The following is a 13,300-nucleotide window of genomic DNA, read 5'->3' as shown; positions in this document are numbered from 1 at the left end:
ATACATGGTCAACATTTCTTTCTATGCATTTTTATAAAATGCTTGATTAACAGTTTTCAAATAAAAAGATTAGCATTTTTCTATTACATGGTCAACATTTTTTCTATACGTTTTTTAAAATGCTTGTTTAACAATTTGCAAATAAATAGATTAACATTTTTAATACATGGTCCACATTATTTCTGTATATATTTAACATTTTCTAAAAGCTTGATTAACATTATTCAAAAAATTATTAAACATGTTTTCAAATGCTTGATTAACATTTTTATATACATGCTCAATTTTTTAATGCATGGTCAACATTTTTTCTTTATACATTTTCACATTTCCCAAATACTTGATTAATATTTTTCGAATACTGGTTCATTATTTTTCTCAATTTCTTGATTAACATTATGATAAAAAAATCATCATTTTTACTACATGATAGAAATTTTTCTATACACGTTCAAAATTTTCCGAATGCTTGATTGACAGTTTTCAAATACTTGTTCAACGCTTTTCGAAAACTTGTTCAATATTTTCCGAATACTTGATTAACATCTTTTCAAATACTTGTTAAATATTTTCCAAATACTTGTTCAACATTTTCTGAATGCTTGATTTAAAATTTTCATATACTTGTGTAACATTTTTCAAATGTTTTTAGAGTTTTTTTGTATTATATATATTTAGAATATTTTAAAATATAAACAAAAGTAAAAAAATAAAGCAAAAAACGAAAACAGAAAAAAAAGAGGTTGTGGCCCCCACGCTCGTGGGCCCGCCCATCTCGCCCGCCCCCTTCGGCGAGTCAAAACCTAGACTCGCTGAAGGCGAGATATAGGGGTGCCTCGGGTTTCTCTGTGTTGTCTGACCGCCACGCGGGCTGGTTTGCCGACGTGAAAGTGTTTTTGAGCAGTTCCGTCATGTACCGGTAATGATCTCACCATACAATACCTACTTTAAGATTCTGTCCACGAAAAGCAATTATTTCTCCCTTTTTGCTATACAAAATGAATACTAGGTCTAATACAACTATTGGCCCACACCATTTGTGCTTACATGGCAGCATGGATGTGACGACTCATTCTCCTTCTCTTCTCTCAAAGGCGCTTGCATCTGTCTTTTCTCTCTCCCTTGCAAACAAATTCATGGACTTCCTTTCATCTTTGCCAGTTAAAAACATCTATATCTTTTAAAACATAAGTTTGTCTAGAAATAATTTATATATTTGAACTCCTGGCACCAAGACCTTTAGAAGTAAACCAATTTTGGATATATTCCAAACACGTTTAAAATTCCAACGTTTCACATTTCATATGTGAAACAAACCTATTTCACTTGAAAAATGTGATTTTTGTGAAACAAGACTACGGAAGTGAAATATCAGCTTTGAAAGTGTAAAAAATTAAACTAAAATGTCACCTTGTGGATCTGATTATTTGGAAATATGTAACAATTTTATTTCAAAAGAGTGAGATATGTTATTATGAAAATTTGTAACTGAAATAGATGTGATTTTTGTGAAACGAGCTGTTGGAAAGTGAAATGTAGCTTATGCATTGTGAAATAGGAACCATAGAAAGCGAAATTATAATGTATCATTGTGAAACTGATTATTGGAAAATCTGAAACAATTTATTTCATATTTTCAAATAATCAGTTTCACAATCATACATTAAAGTTTCACTTTATGTGGTTATTATTTCACTGTCCAGAAATGCGTTATTGGCTCGGTTCACAAAAACCACATCTTTTTAATTGTACATTTGTGAAATGGCACATTTTTCACACTTTTGAAATACATTATTCATGTTTTCAAATAATCATTCCACAATCGTATCTTACATTTTCAATTTCTATAGTTATTATTTCACAATTCTGAAATATTGTATTTTCTTGTTTCACATTTTCAAGTGAAATATGTTAGTTCCACATATGAAATGTGAAATGTTGGAATTTAAATGTGTTTGAAATGTATCCAAGATCGGTCTAGTTTTAAAGGTCTTGGCATCAAGAGTTTAAATATATAAATTATTTCAAATACGAACTTATGGTTTAAAAGATATGAATGTTTTTAATTTGCTAAGATGAAATAAAGTCTATGGATTTATTTGCAAGGGAGAGAGAACAGGTTGATGCATGTGCGTTTTTGTCTGACAAAAAGTAGTAATCCGGCCTGTTAGACTGACTTAAGTAGTACTCTGATGGTGGACCATCTGGGTCCGAGCGGGCTGGCTCCGGCATGGCCTCTCTGCTTCCTGTACGTTGAAGAGGAGGGGCCATTCGGACGGGGGTCGGCGACGCCAACGGCGTGCCTTCTGCAGTGCAACAACTGGAGTTTTGCAGGCATCTCGGGGCCCAGGCGGGCCTGTGAGTGCCTGGTTTGCTCCTGTTGTTACGTCCGGTCGGATACTGTTGTTGGCGGTGGAGGTCAGTCCCTCCCGCATGCCGGTGGTGTTGCCGCCACTAGTCCATGGCGGCTCTTCTTCTTCGTTCTGCAGGTCTCCATGCCATAGTGAGACAGCGTGGGTGGCTTCAAGATCGTGCTGGCGCAGGGTGGTGGCCGGTATGGTGGAGTGCTCCGGAGCGCTCGGGGTGATGGTTGGGATCGGGAGAAATCCCTGTCGGTCTGTCCGACAGCGACGTGGTGGCGCCTGAGGGTGCCGTCGGGCCTTCCTGAAGGGCGTTAGGTGTTACCCTTCCTCTCTCCTCACCGCGTACCGGGGGAAACCCTTGGCAGCAGCGCTGTCATCATCGTGTCCCTTCTTTGTGGTATTGTATGGTACCGGCGCTTCGAAGTTGCGGGCTTCTTCGTTTTTGTTGATCCGTCATTGTCGGCATTTGTTTATTTTGTATTTTTTTTCTTTTGGGCGTGATTGTGCCGTTGTCTGTTAAACGTATAGGTACAGGTGGGTTTGCGCTGGTTCGGTTGTAACTAGAGATAGGTTGTAATCTTTTTCTTATCTCTATCTTAAACCCCCTGTATTCTCTCATGCGGTTGATCCCAACAACCTTTCTTGTATCACAAACCACAATATCAATATATAACATGCGGGTGCCTGTGTATGGGCATTGAGACGCTTCGATACAATTTCACATGGTAATCAGAGCCTCCCTCTTCCGCCACATCTAGCCTCGACACCCTTTCTTCCTCCCGCTGAAAACCCTAGCTCCTACCTTCTCCTCCACCAAACCAAACCATGTCTACCTCCAGCCAAACTCCATCCATTGCCCTTACCAACACCACATCCGAGCCCCTCACAAGAACCAACTACATCCTATGGAGAGCCCAAGCTCGCTCCCAGATCATGGGTGCCGGGCTATATGGGTATACAGATCAAACCACACCCGAGCCAAACAAAACCATAGTCACCAAGACCTCAGAAGGAAAGGACCAAATCACTCCTAACCCTAAATACAAACCATGGCTGATTCAAGATCAGCAAATCATAGCCTTCCTCCTTCGTAATCTCTCGAAGGAGGTCCTGATCCAAGTCGCCTCCCTAGAAACCTCGCATGCGATATGGTCAGCCCTAGCAAACATGTTCGCTACGCAATCCCGTTCTCGTGTGAACAACTGCCGCCACTCCCTCACCAATGCACAGAAAGGCTCCTTGAGCGCATCCGCATACTTTGGGCAGATGAGAGCACTCTCGGACGAGCTAGCTGCCGCCGGGAACCCCATAACAGAAGCAGATCTTCTTTCTCACATCATTGCAGGGCTCAACATGGACTACCAACCTCTGATCTCGGCGCTGGATGTATGCACCGCTCCCCTCTCGGTGGATGATCTCTTCGGCATGGTCTCCAACTTCGACCGGCGCGTTAAGATGTTCCACGGGACAGGGGCAGGGGCTTTCAAGTCCTCGGCTAATGTTGCATCCCGAGGTCGTGGCAACAACAACAACTCCAGCCGCTACCGCAACTCCAACAGGAGTGGTGGTGGATCTCGTGGTGGCGGCGGCGGCCCCTACCAGAACGGCGACAATGGCGGCGGCGGTTACTACTGTTGGGGAACGTAGTAATTTCAAAAAAAATTCCTACGCACACACAGGATCATGGTGATGCATAGCAACGAGAGGGGAGAGTGTGTCCACGTACCCTCGTAGACCGAAAGCGGAAGCGTTATATCAACGCGGTTGATGTAGTCGTACGTCTTCACGATCCGACCGATCCAAGTACCGAAAGCACGGCACCTCCGAGTTCTGCACACGTTCAGCTCGATGACATCCCCGCCTTCTCGATCCAGCAAGAGGGGCGAAGTAGTAGATGAGTTCCGGCAGCACGACGGCGTGGTGACGGTGTTGGTGAAGAACAATCTCCGCAAGGCTTTGCCTAAGCACTACGAAAACTATGACGGAGGATGAACTAGAGGGGACGGGGTTGCCGGCACATGGCTTGGTGTTTCTTGATCTATCTTGGGTGCTAGCCCTACCCCTCTACTTATATGTTGAGCCTTGGGGTCGAAACTTGGAGTAAAAGCCTCCACAAAGTCGGTTTCACCCGAAAGGCAAGAGTCCTTCTCGGACTCCAGGGCTAGACGCCAGGGACCCTGGCGTCTGGCCCCTGGACTCCGCAAAACTTCCTTTTGCACTTTCCAAAAACCTCATGGGCTTTCCCCTTTGGCCCAGATAAAGTGTTCTCGTGCCCAAACATTTCGGGAAACATCCAGAACCCCTTCCGATGGATTCCGGAACCTTTCCGGAGATCAAACACTACTATCCACATATCAATCTTTACTTCCGGACCATTCCGGAGTTCCTCGTCATATCCGTGATCTCATCCAAAACTCCAAACAACATTCGGTCACCAACATACATAAATCATAGTACTATATCGTCAACGAACGTTAAGCGTGCGGACCCTACGGGTTCGAGAACTATGTAGACATGACCGAGACACCTCTCTGGTCAATAACCAATAGCGGAACCTGGATGCTCATATTGGCTCCCACATATTCTACGAAGATCTTTATCGGTCAGACCGCATAACAACATACGTTGTTCCCTTTGTCATCGGTATGTTACTCGCCCGAGATTCGATCGTCGGTATCTCAATACCTAGTTCAATCTCGTTACCGGCAAGTCTCTTTACTCGTTCCGTAATACATCATCCCGCAACTAACTCATTAGTTGCAATGCTTGCAAGGCTTAAGTGATGTGCATTACCGAGTGGGGGCCCAGAGATACCTCTCTGACAATCGGAGTGACAAATCCTAATCTCGAAATACACCAACCCAACAAGTACCTTCGGAGACACCTGTAGTGCACCTTTATAATCACCCAGTTACGTTGTGACGTTTGGTAGCACACAAAGTGTTCCTCGGTAAACGGGAGTTGCATAATCTCATAGTCATAGGAACATGTATAAGTCATGAAGAAAGCAATAGCAACATACTAAACAATCAAGTGCTAAGCTAACGGAATGAGTCAAGTCAATCACATCATTCTCCCAATGATGTGATCCCGTTAATCAAATGACAACTCATGTCTATGGCTAGGAAACTTAACCATCTTTGATCAACGAGCTAGTCAAGTAGAGGCATACTAGTGACACTCTGTTTGTCTATGTATTCACACATGTATTATGTTTCCGGTTAATACAATTCTAGCATGAATAATAAACATTTATCATGAAATAAGGAAATAAATAATAACTTTATTATTGCCTCTAGGGCATATTTCTTTCAGTCTCCCACTTGCACTAGAGTCAATAATCTAGTTCACATCGCCATGTGATTTAACACCAATAGTTCACATCTTTATGTGGCTAACACCCATAGTTCACATCGACATGTGACCAACACCCAAAGGGTTTACTAGAGTCAGCAATCTAGTTCACATCGCTATGTGATTAACACCCAAAGAGTTCTAAGGTGTGATCATGTTTTGCTTGTGAGATAATTTTAGTCAACGGGTCTGTCACATTCAGATCCATAAGCATTTTGCAAATTTCTATGTCTACAATGCTCTGCACGGAGCTACTCTAGCCAATAGCTCCCACTTTCAATATGTATCTAGATCGAGACTTAGAGTCATCCAGATCGGTGTAAAAGCTTGCATCGACGTAACTCTTTACGACGAACCTTTTGTCACCTCCATAATCGAGAAACATATCCTTATTCCACTAAGGATAATTTTGACCGCTGTCCAGTGATCTACTCCTAGATCACTATTGTACTCCCATGCCAAACACAGTGGTAGGGTATACAATAGATCTGGTAAACAGCATGGCATACTTTGTAGAACCTATGGCTGAGGCATAGGGAATGACTTTCATTCTCTTTCTATCTTCTGCCGTGGTCGGGCTTTGAGTCTTACTCAATTTCAAATCTTGTAACACAGGCAAGAACTCTTTCTTTGACTGTTCCATTTTGAACTACTTCAAAATCTTTTCAAGGTATGTACTCATTGAAAAACTTATCAAGCGTCTTGATCTATCTCTATAGATCTTGATGCTCAATATGTAAGCAGCTTCACCGAGGTCTTTCTTTGAAAAACTCCTTTCAAACACTCCTTTATGCTTTGCAGAATAATTCTACATTATTTCCAATCAACAATATGTCATTCACATATACTTATCAGAAATGCTGTAGTGCTACCACTCACTTTCTTGTAAATACAGGCTTCACCGCAAGTCTGTATAAAACTATATCCTTTGATCAACTTATCAAAGCATATATTCCAACTCCGAGATGCTTGCACCAGTCCATAGATGGATCGCTGGAGCTTGCATATTTTGTTAGCACCTTTAGGATTGACAAAACCTTTTGGTTGCATCATATACAACTCTTCTTTAATAAATCCATTAAGAAATGCAGTTTTGTTTATCCATTTGCCAGATTTCATAAAATGCGGCAATTGCAAACATGATTCGGACAGACTTAAGCATAGATACGAGTGAGAAACTCTCATCGTAGTCAACACCTTGAACTTGTCGAAAACCTTTTGCGACAATTCTAGCTTTGTAGATAGTAACACTACTATCAGCGCCCGTCTTCCTCTTGAAGATCCATTTAATCTCAATGGCTTGCCGATCATTTGGGCAAGTCAACCAAAGTCCACACTTTGTTCTCATACATGGATCCCATCTCAGATTTCATGGCCTCAAGCCATTTTTCGGAATCTAGGCTCACCATCGCTTCTTCATAGTTCGTAGGTTCGTCATGTTCTAGTAACATGACCTCCAGAACAGGATTACCGTACCACTCTGGTGCGGATCTCACTCTGGTTGACCTACGAGGTTCGGTAGTAACTTGATCTGAAGTTTCATGATCATCATCATTAGCTTCCTCACTAATTGGTGTAGGAGTCACAAGAACAGATTTCTGTGATGAACTACTTTCCAATAAGGGAGCAGGTACAGTTACCTCATCAAGTTCTACTTTCCTCCCACTCACTTCTTTCGAGAGAAGCTCCTTCTCTAGAAAGGATCCATTCTCAGCAACAAATATCTTGCCTTCGGATCTGTGATAGAAGGTGTACCCAAAATTTTCTTTTGGGTATCCTATGAAGACGCACTTCTCTGATTTGGGTTTGAGCTTATCAGGTTGAAACTTTTTCACATAAGCATTGCAACCTCAAACTTTAAGAAACGACAGCTTAGGTTTCTTGCCAAATCATAGTTCATACGGTGTCGTCTCAACGGGTTTAGATGGTGCCCTATTTAACGTGAATGCAGCTGTCTCTCATGCATAACCCCAGAATGTTAGTGGTAAATCGGTAAGAGACATCATAGATTGCACTATATTCAATAAAGTACGGTTATGACGTTCGGACACACCATTATGCTGTGGTGTTCCAGGTGGCACGAATTTGTGAAACTATTCCACATTGTTTTAATTGAAGGCCAAACTCGTAACTCAAATATTTTACCTTTGCGATCATACCGTAGAAACTTTTATTTTCTTGTTACGATGATTCTCCACTTCACTCTGAAATTCTTTAAACTTTTCAAATGTTTCAGACTTGTGTTTCATCAAGTAGATATACCCATATCTGCTCAAATCATCTGTGAAGGTTAGAAAATAACGATACTTGCCGCTCATCGAACCACATACATTAGTATGTATTATTTCTAATAAGTCAGTTGCTCGCTCCATTGTTCCGGAGAATGGAGTCTTAGTCATCTTGCCCATGAGGCATGGTTCGCAAGCATCAAGTGATTCCAAAAGTCCATCAGCATGGAGTTTCTTCATGCGCTTTACACCAATATGACCTAAACGGCAGTGCCACAAATAAGTTGCACTATCATTATTAACTTTGCATCTTTTGGCTTCAATATTATGAAAATGTGTATCACCACGATCGAGATCCAGCAAACCATTTTTATTGGGTGTATGACCATAGAAGGTCTTATTCATGTAAACAGGACAATAATTATTCTCTAACTTACATGAATAACCGTATTGCAATAAACATGATCCAGTCATATTCATGCTCAACGCAAACACTAAATAACATTTATTTTAGGTTCAACACTTATCCCGAGAGTATAGGGAGTGTGCGATGATGATCATATCAATCTTGGAACCACTTCCAATACACATTGTCACTTCACCCTTAACTAGTCTCTGTTCATTCTGCAACTCCCGTTTCGAGTTAGTACTCTTAGCAACTAAACCAGTATCAAATACCGAGGGGTTGCTATAAACACTAGTAAAGTACACATCAATAACATGTATATCAAATATAGCTTTGTTCACTTTGCCATCCTTCTTATCCACCAAATACTTGGGGCAGTTCCGCTTCCAGTGACCAGTCCCTTTGCAGTAGAAGCACTTAGTCTCAGGCTTAGGTCCAGACTTGGGCTTCTTCACTTGAGCAGCAACTTGCTTGCCGTTCTTCTTGAAGTTCCCCTTCTTCCCTTTTCCCTTTCTCTTGAAACTAGTGGTCTTGTCAACCATCAACACTTGATGTTTTTCTTGATTTCTACCTTCGCCGATTTTAGCATCGAAGAGCTTGGGAATTGTTTTCTTCATCCCTTGCATATTATAGTTCATCACGAAGTTCTACTAACTTGGTGATGGTGACTAGAGAATTCTGTCAATCACTATTTTATCTGGAAGATTAACTCCCACTTGATTCAAGCGATTGTAGTACCCAGACAATCTGAGCACATGCTCACTGCTTGAGCTATTCTCCTCCATCTTTTAGCTACAGAACTTGTTGGAAACTTCATATCTCTCAACTCGGGTATTTGCTTGAAATATTAACTTCAACTCCTGGAACATCTCATATGGTCCATGACATTTCAAAAACATCTTTGAAGCCCCGATTCTAAGCCGTAAAGCATGGTTCACTAAACTATCAAGTAGTCATCATATCGAGCTTGCCAAACGTTCATAACGTTTGCATTTGCTCCTGCAATCGGTCTGTCACCTAGCGGTGCATCAAGGACATAATTCTTCTGTGCAGCAATGAGGATAATCCTCAGATCACGGATCCAATCCGCATCATTGCTACTAACATCTTTCAATTTAGTTTTCTCTAGGAACATATCAAAATAAAACAGGGGAGCTAAACGCAAGCTATTGATCTACAACATAGATATGCTAAAACTACCAGGACTAAGTTCATGATAAATTTAAGTTCAATTAATCGTATTACTTAAGAACTCCCACTTAGATAGACATTGCTCTAATCATCTAAGTGATCACGTGATCCAAATCAACTAAACCATAACCGATCATCACGTGAAATGGAGTAGTTTTCAATGGTGAACATCACTATGTTGATCATATCTTCTATATGATTCACGCTCGACCTTTCGGTCTCAGTGTTCCGAGGCCATATCTGCATATGCTAGGCTCGTCAAGTTTAACCTGAGTATTCCGTGTGTGCAAAACTGTCTTGCACCCGTCGTACATGGATGTAGAGCTTATCACACCCGATCATCATGTGGTGTCTGGGCACGACGAACTTTGGCAACGGTGCATACTCAGGGAGAACACCTTTATCTTGAAATTTAGTGAGAGATCATATTATAATGCTACCGCCGAACTAAGCAAAATAAGATGTATAAAAGATAAACATCACATGCAATCATAATATGTGACATGATATGGCCATCATCATCTTGTGCCTTTGATCTCCATCTCCAAAGCATCGTCATAATCTCCATCGTCACCGGCATGACACCATGATCTCCATCATCTTGATCTATATCAATGTGTCGTCACATGGTCGTCTCGCCAACTATTGCTCTTGCAACTATTGCTATCGCATAGCGATAAAGTAAAGCAATTATTTGGCGCTTGCATCTTATGCAATAGAGAGACAACCATAAGGCTTTTGCCAGTTGCCGATAACTTCAACAAAACATGATCATCTCATACAACAACTTATATCTTCATCACGTCTTGACCATATCACATCACAAAATGCCCTGCAAAAACAAGTTAGACGTCCTCTACTTTGTTGTTGCAAGTTTTACGTGGCTGCTACGGGCTGAGCAAGAACCGTTTTACCTACGCATCAAAACCACAACGATAGTTCGTCAAGTTAGTGCTGTTTTAACCTTCTCAAGGACCGGGCGTAGCCACACTCGGTTCAACTAAAGTTGGAGAAACTGACACCCGCTAGTCACCTGTGTGCATAGCACGGCGGTAAAACCAGTCTCGCGTAAGCGTACGCGTAATGTCGGTCCAGGCCGCTTCATCCAACAATACCGCCGAACCAAAGTATGACATGCTGGTAAGCAGTATGACTTGTATCGCCCACAACTCACTTGTGTTCTACTCGTGCATATGACATATACGCATAAAACCAGGCTCGGATGCCACTGTTGGGGAACGTAGTAATTTCAAAAAAATTCCTACGCACACACAGGATCATGGTGATGCATAGCAACGAGAGGGGAGAGTGTGTCCACGTACCCTCGTAGACCGAAAGCGGAAGCGTTATATCAACGCGGTTGATGTAGTCGTATGTCTTCACTATCCGACCGATCCAAGTACGGAAAGCACGGCACCTCCGAGTTCTGCACACGTTCAGCTCGATGACGTCCCCGCCTTCTCGATCCAGCAAGAGGGGAGAAGTAGTAGATGAGTTCTGGCAGCACGACGGCGTGGTGACGGTGTTGGTGAAGAACAATCTCCGCAGGGCTTTGCCTAAGCACTACGAAAACTATGACGGAGGATAAACTAGAGGGGACGGGGTTGGCGGCACACGGCTTGGTGTTTCTTGATCTGTCTTGGGTGCTAGCCCTACCCAACTATTTATATGTTGAGCCTTGGGGTCGAAACTTGTAGTAAAAGCCTCCACAAAGTCGGTTTCACCCGAAAGGCAAGACTCCTTCTCGGACACCAGGGCCAGACGCCAGGGTTCCCGGCGTCTGGACCCAGACGCCAGGGACCCTGGCGTCTGGACCCAGACGCCAGGGACCCTGGCGTCTGGCCCCTAGACTCCGCAAAACTTCCTTTTGCGCTTTCCAAAAACCTCATGGGCTTTCCCCTTTGGCCCAGATAAAGTGTTCTCGTGCCCAAACATTTCGGGAAACATCCGGAACCCCTTCCGATGGATTCCGGAACCTTTCCGGAGATCAAACACTAATATCCACATATATATCTTTACTTCCGGACCATTCCGGAGTTCCTCGTCATATCCTTGATCTCATCCAAAACTCCGAACAACATTCGGTCACCAACATACATAACTCATAGTACTATATCGTCAACGAACGTTAAGCGTGCGGACCCTACGGGTTCGAGAACTATGTAGACATGACCGAGACACCTCTCTGGTCAATAACCAATAGCGGAACCTGGATGCTCATATTGGCTCCCACATATTCTACGAAGATCTTTATCGGTCAGACCGCATAACAACATACGTTGTTCCCTTTGTCATCGGTATGTTACTTGCCCGAGATTCGATCGTCGGTATCTCAATACCTAGTTCAATCTCGTTACCGGCAAGTCTCTTTACTCGTTCCGTAATACATCATCCCGCAACTAACTCATTAGTTGCAATGCTTGCAAGGCTTAAGTGATGTGCATTACCGAGTAGGCCCAGAGATACCTCTCCGACAATCGGAGTGACAAATCCTAATCTCGAAATACACCAACCCAACAAGTACCTTCGGAGACACCTGTAGAGCACCTTTATAATCACCCAGTTACGTTGTGACGTTTGGTAGCACACAAAGTGTTCCTCCGGTAAACGGGAGTTGCATAATCTCATAGTCATAGGAACATGTATAAGTCATGAAGAAAGCAATAGCAACATACTAAACGATCAAGTGCTAAGCTAACGGAATGGGTCAAGTCAATCACATCATTCTCCCAATGACGTGATCCTGTTAATCAAATGACAACTCATGGCTATGGCTAGGAAACTTAACCATCTTTGATCAACGAGCTAGTCAAGTAGAGGCATACTAGTGACACTCTGTTTGTCTATGTATTCACACATGTATTATGTTTCCGGTTAATACAATTCTAGCATGCATAATAAACATTTATCATGAAATAAGGAAATAAATAATAACTTTATTATTGCCTCTAGGGCATATTTCCTTCAACTACAACAACTCCAACGCCGGTTGCGGCGGTGGCGGCTACAACAACTACAACAGCGGCGGCAGTGGTGGCGGCGGCCACTACCAGAACGCCGGCGGCGGTGGTGGCGGTGGTCACTACTAGAACGGCGGCGGCAACAACAGACACCCCTACTACAACAACAACAGGGGGCGTCCCTTCCAAGGGTATGAGGAATATGAAAAAGTGTCAAATTTGCAAGAAAAATAACCACATTGCTAAGGATTGTGATTGGCAATATGCCGAGAGCAACTCCAAAAAGAAAGTTGCAGCAGCAGCGGACACGTCATACGGAGTTGACACAAACTGGTATGTCGACTCTGGGTCTACCAACCACATCACCAACGAGCTCGAGAAGGTGACAATGAGCGAGAAGTACCATTGCCAAGATCAAGTTCACAATGCAAATGGTGAAGGTATGGAGATTAATCATATTGGTCATGCAATTGTCAAAACCTCTAGTCGCAATATCCATCTTAGAAATATCTTGCATGTTCCCAAAACAGAAAAAAACCTTCTTTCTGTTCATCGTATTGCTCTTGACAACAAAGTGTTTCTATAATTTCATCCATATTTCTTTTTCATTCGAGATCAGGTCACGAGGAACATTCTCTACAGAGGTAGATGCATGCATGGGCTCTATCCATTGATCCCCAAATTTACAAGCTTCAATAAACAAGTTTTTGGTGTCATCAAACTCTCTTCGGAGCGGTGGCATGCAAGATTAGGACATCCATCTTTTGTTATCGTTCAGCAAGTGCTTAGAAATAATCA

This window comes from Aegilops tauschii, chromosome 3 (genome assembly GCF_002575655.3).
Source record: "Aegilops tauschii subsp. strangulata cultivar AL8/78 chromosome 3, Aet v6.0, whole genome shotgun sequence".
In the NCBI taxonomy this organism is placed as follows: Eukaryota; Viridiplantae; Streptophyta; class Magnoliopsida; order Poales; family Poaceae; genus Aegilops; species Aegilops tauschii.
The sequence above is the reverse complement of the archived record's forward strand: the minus strand, read 5'-3'. Positions refer to the sequence as shown.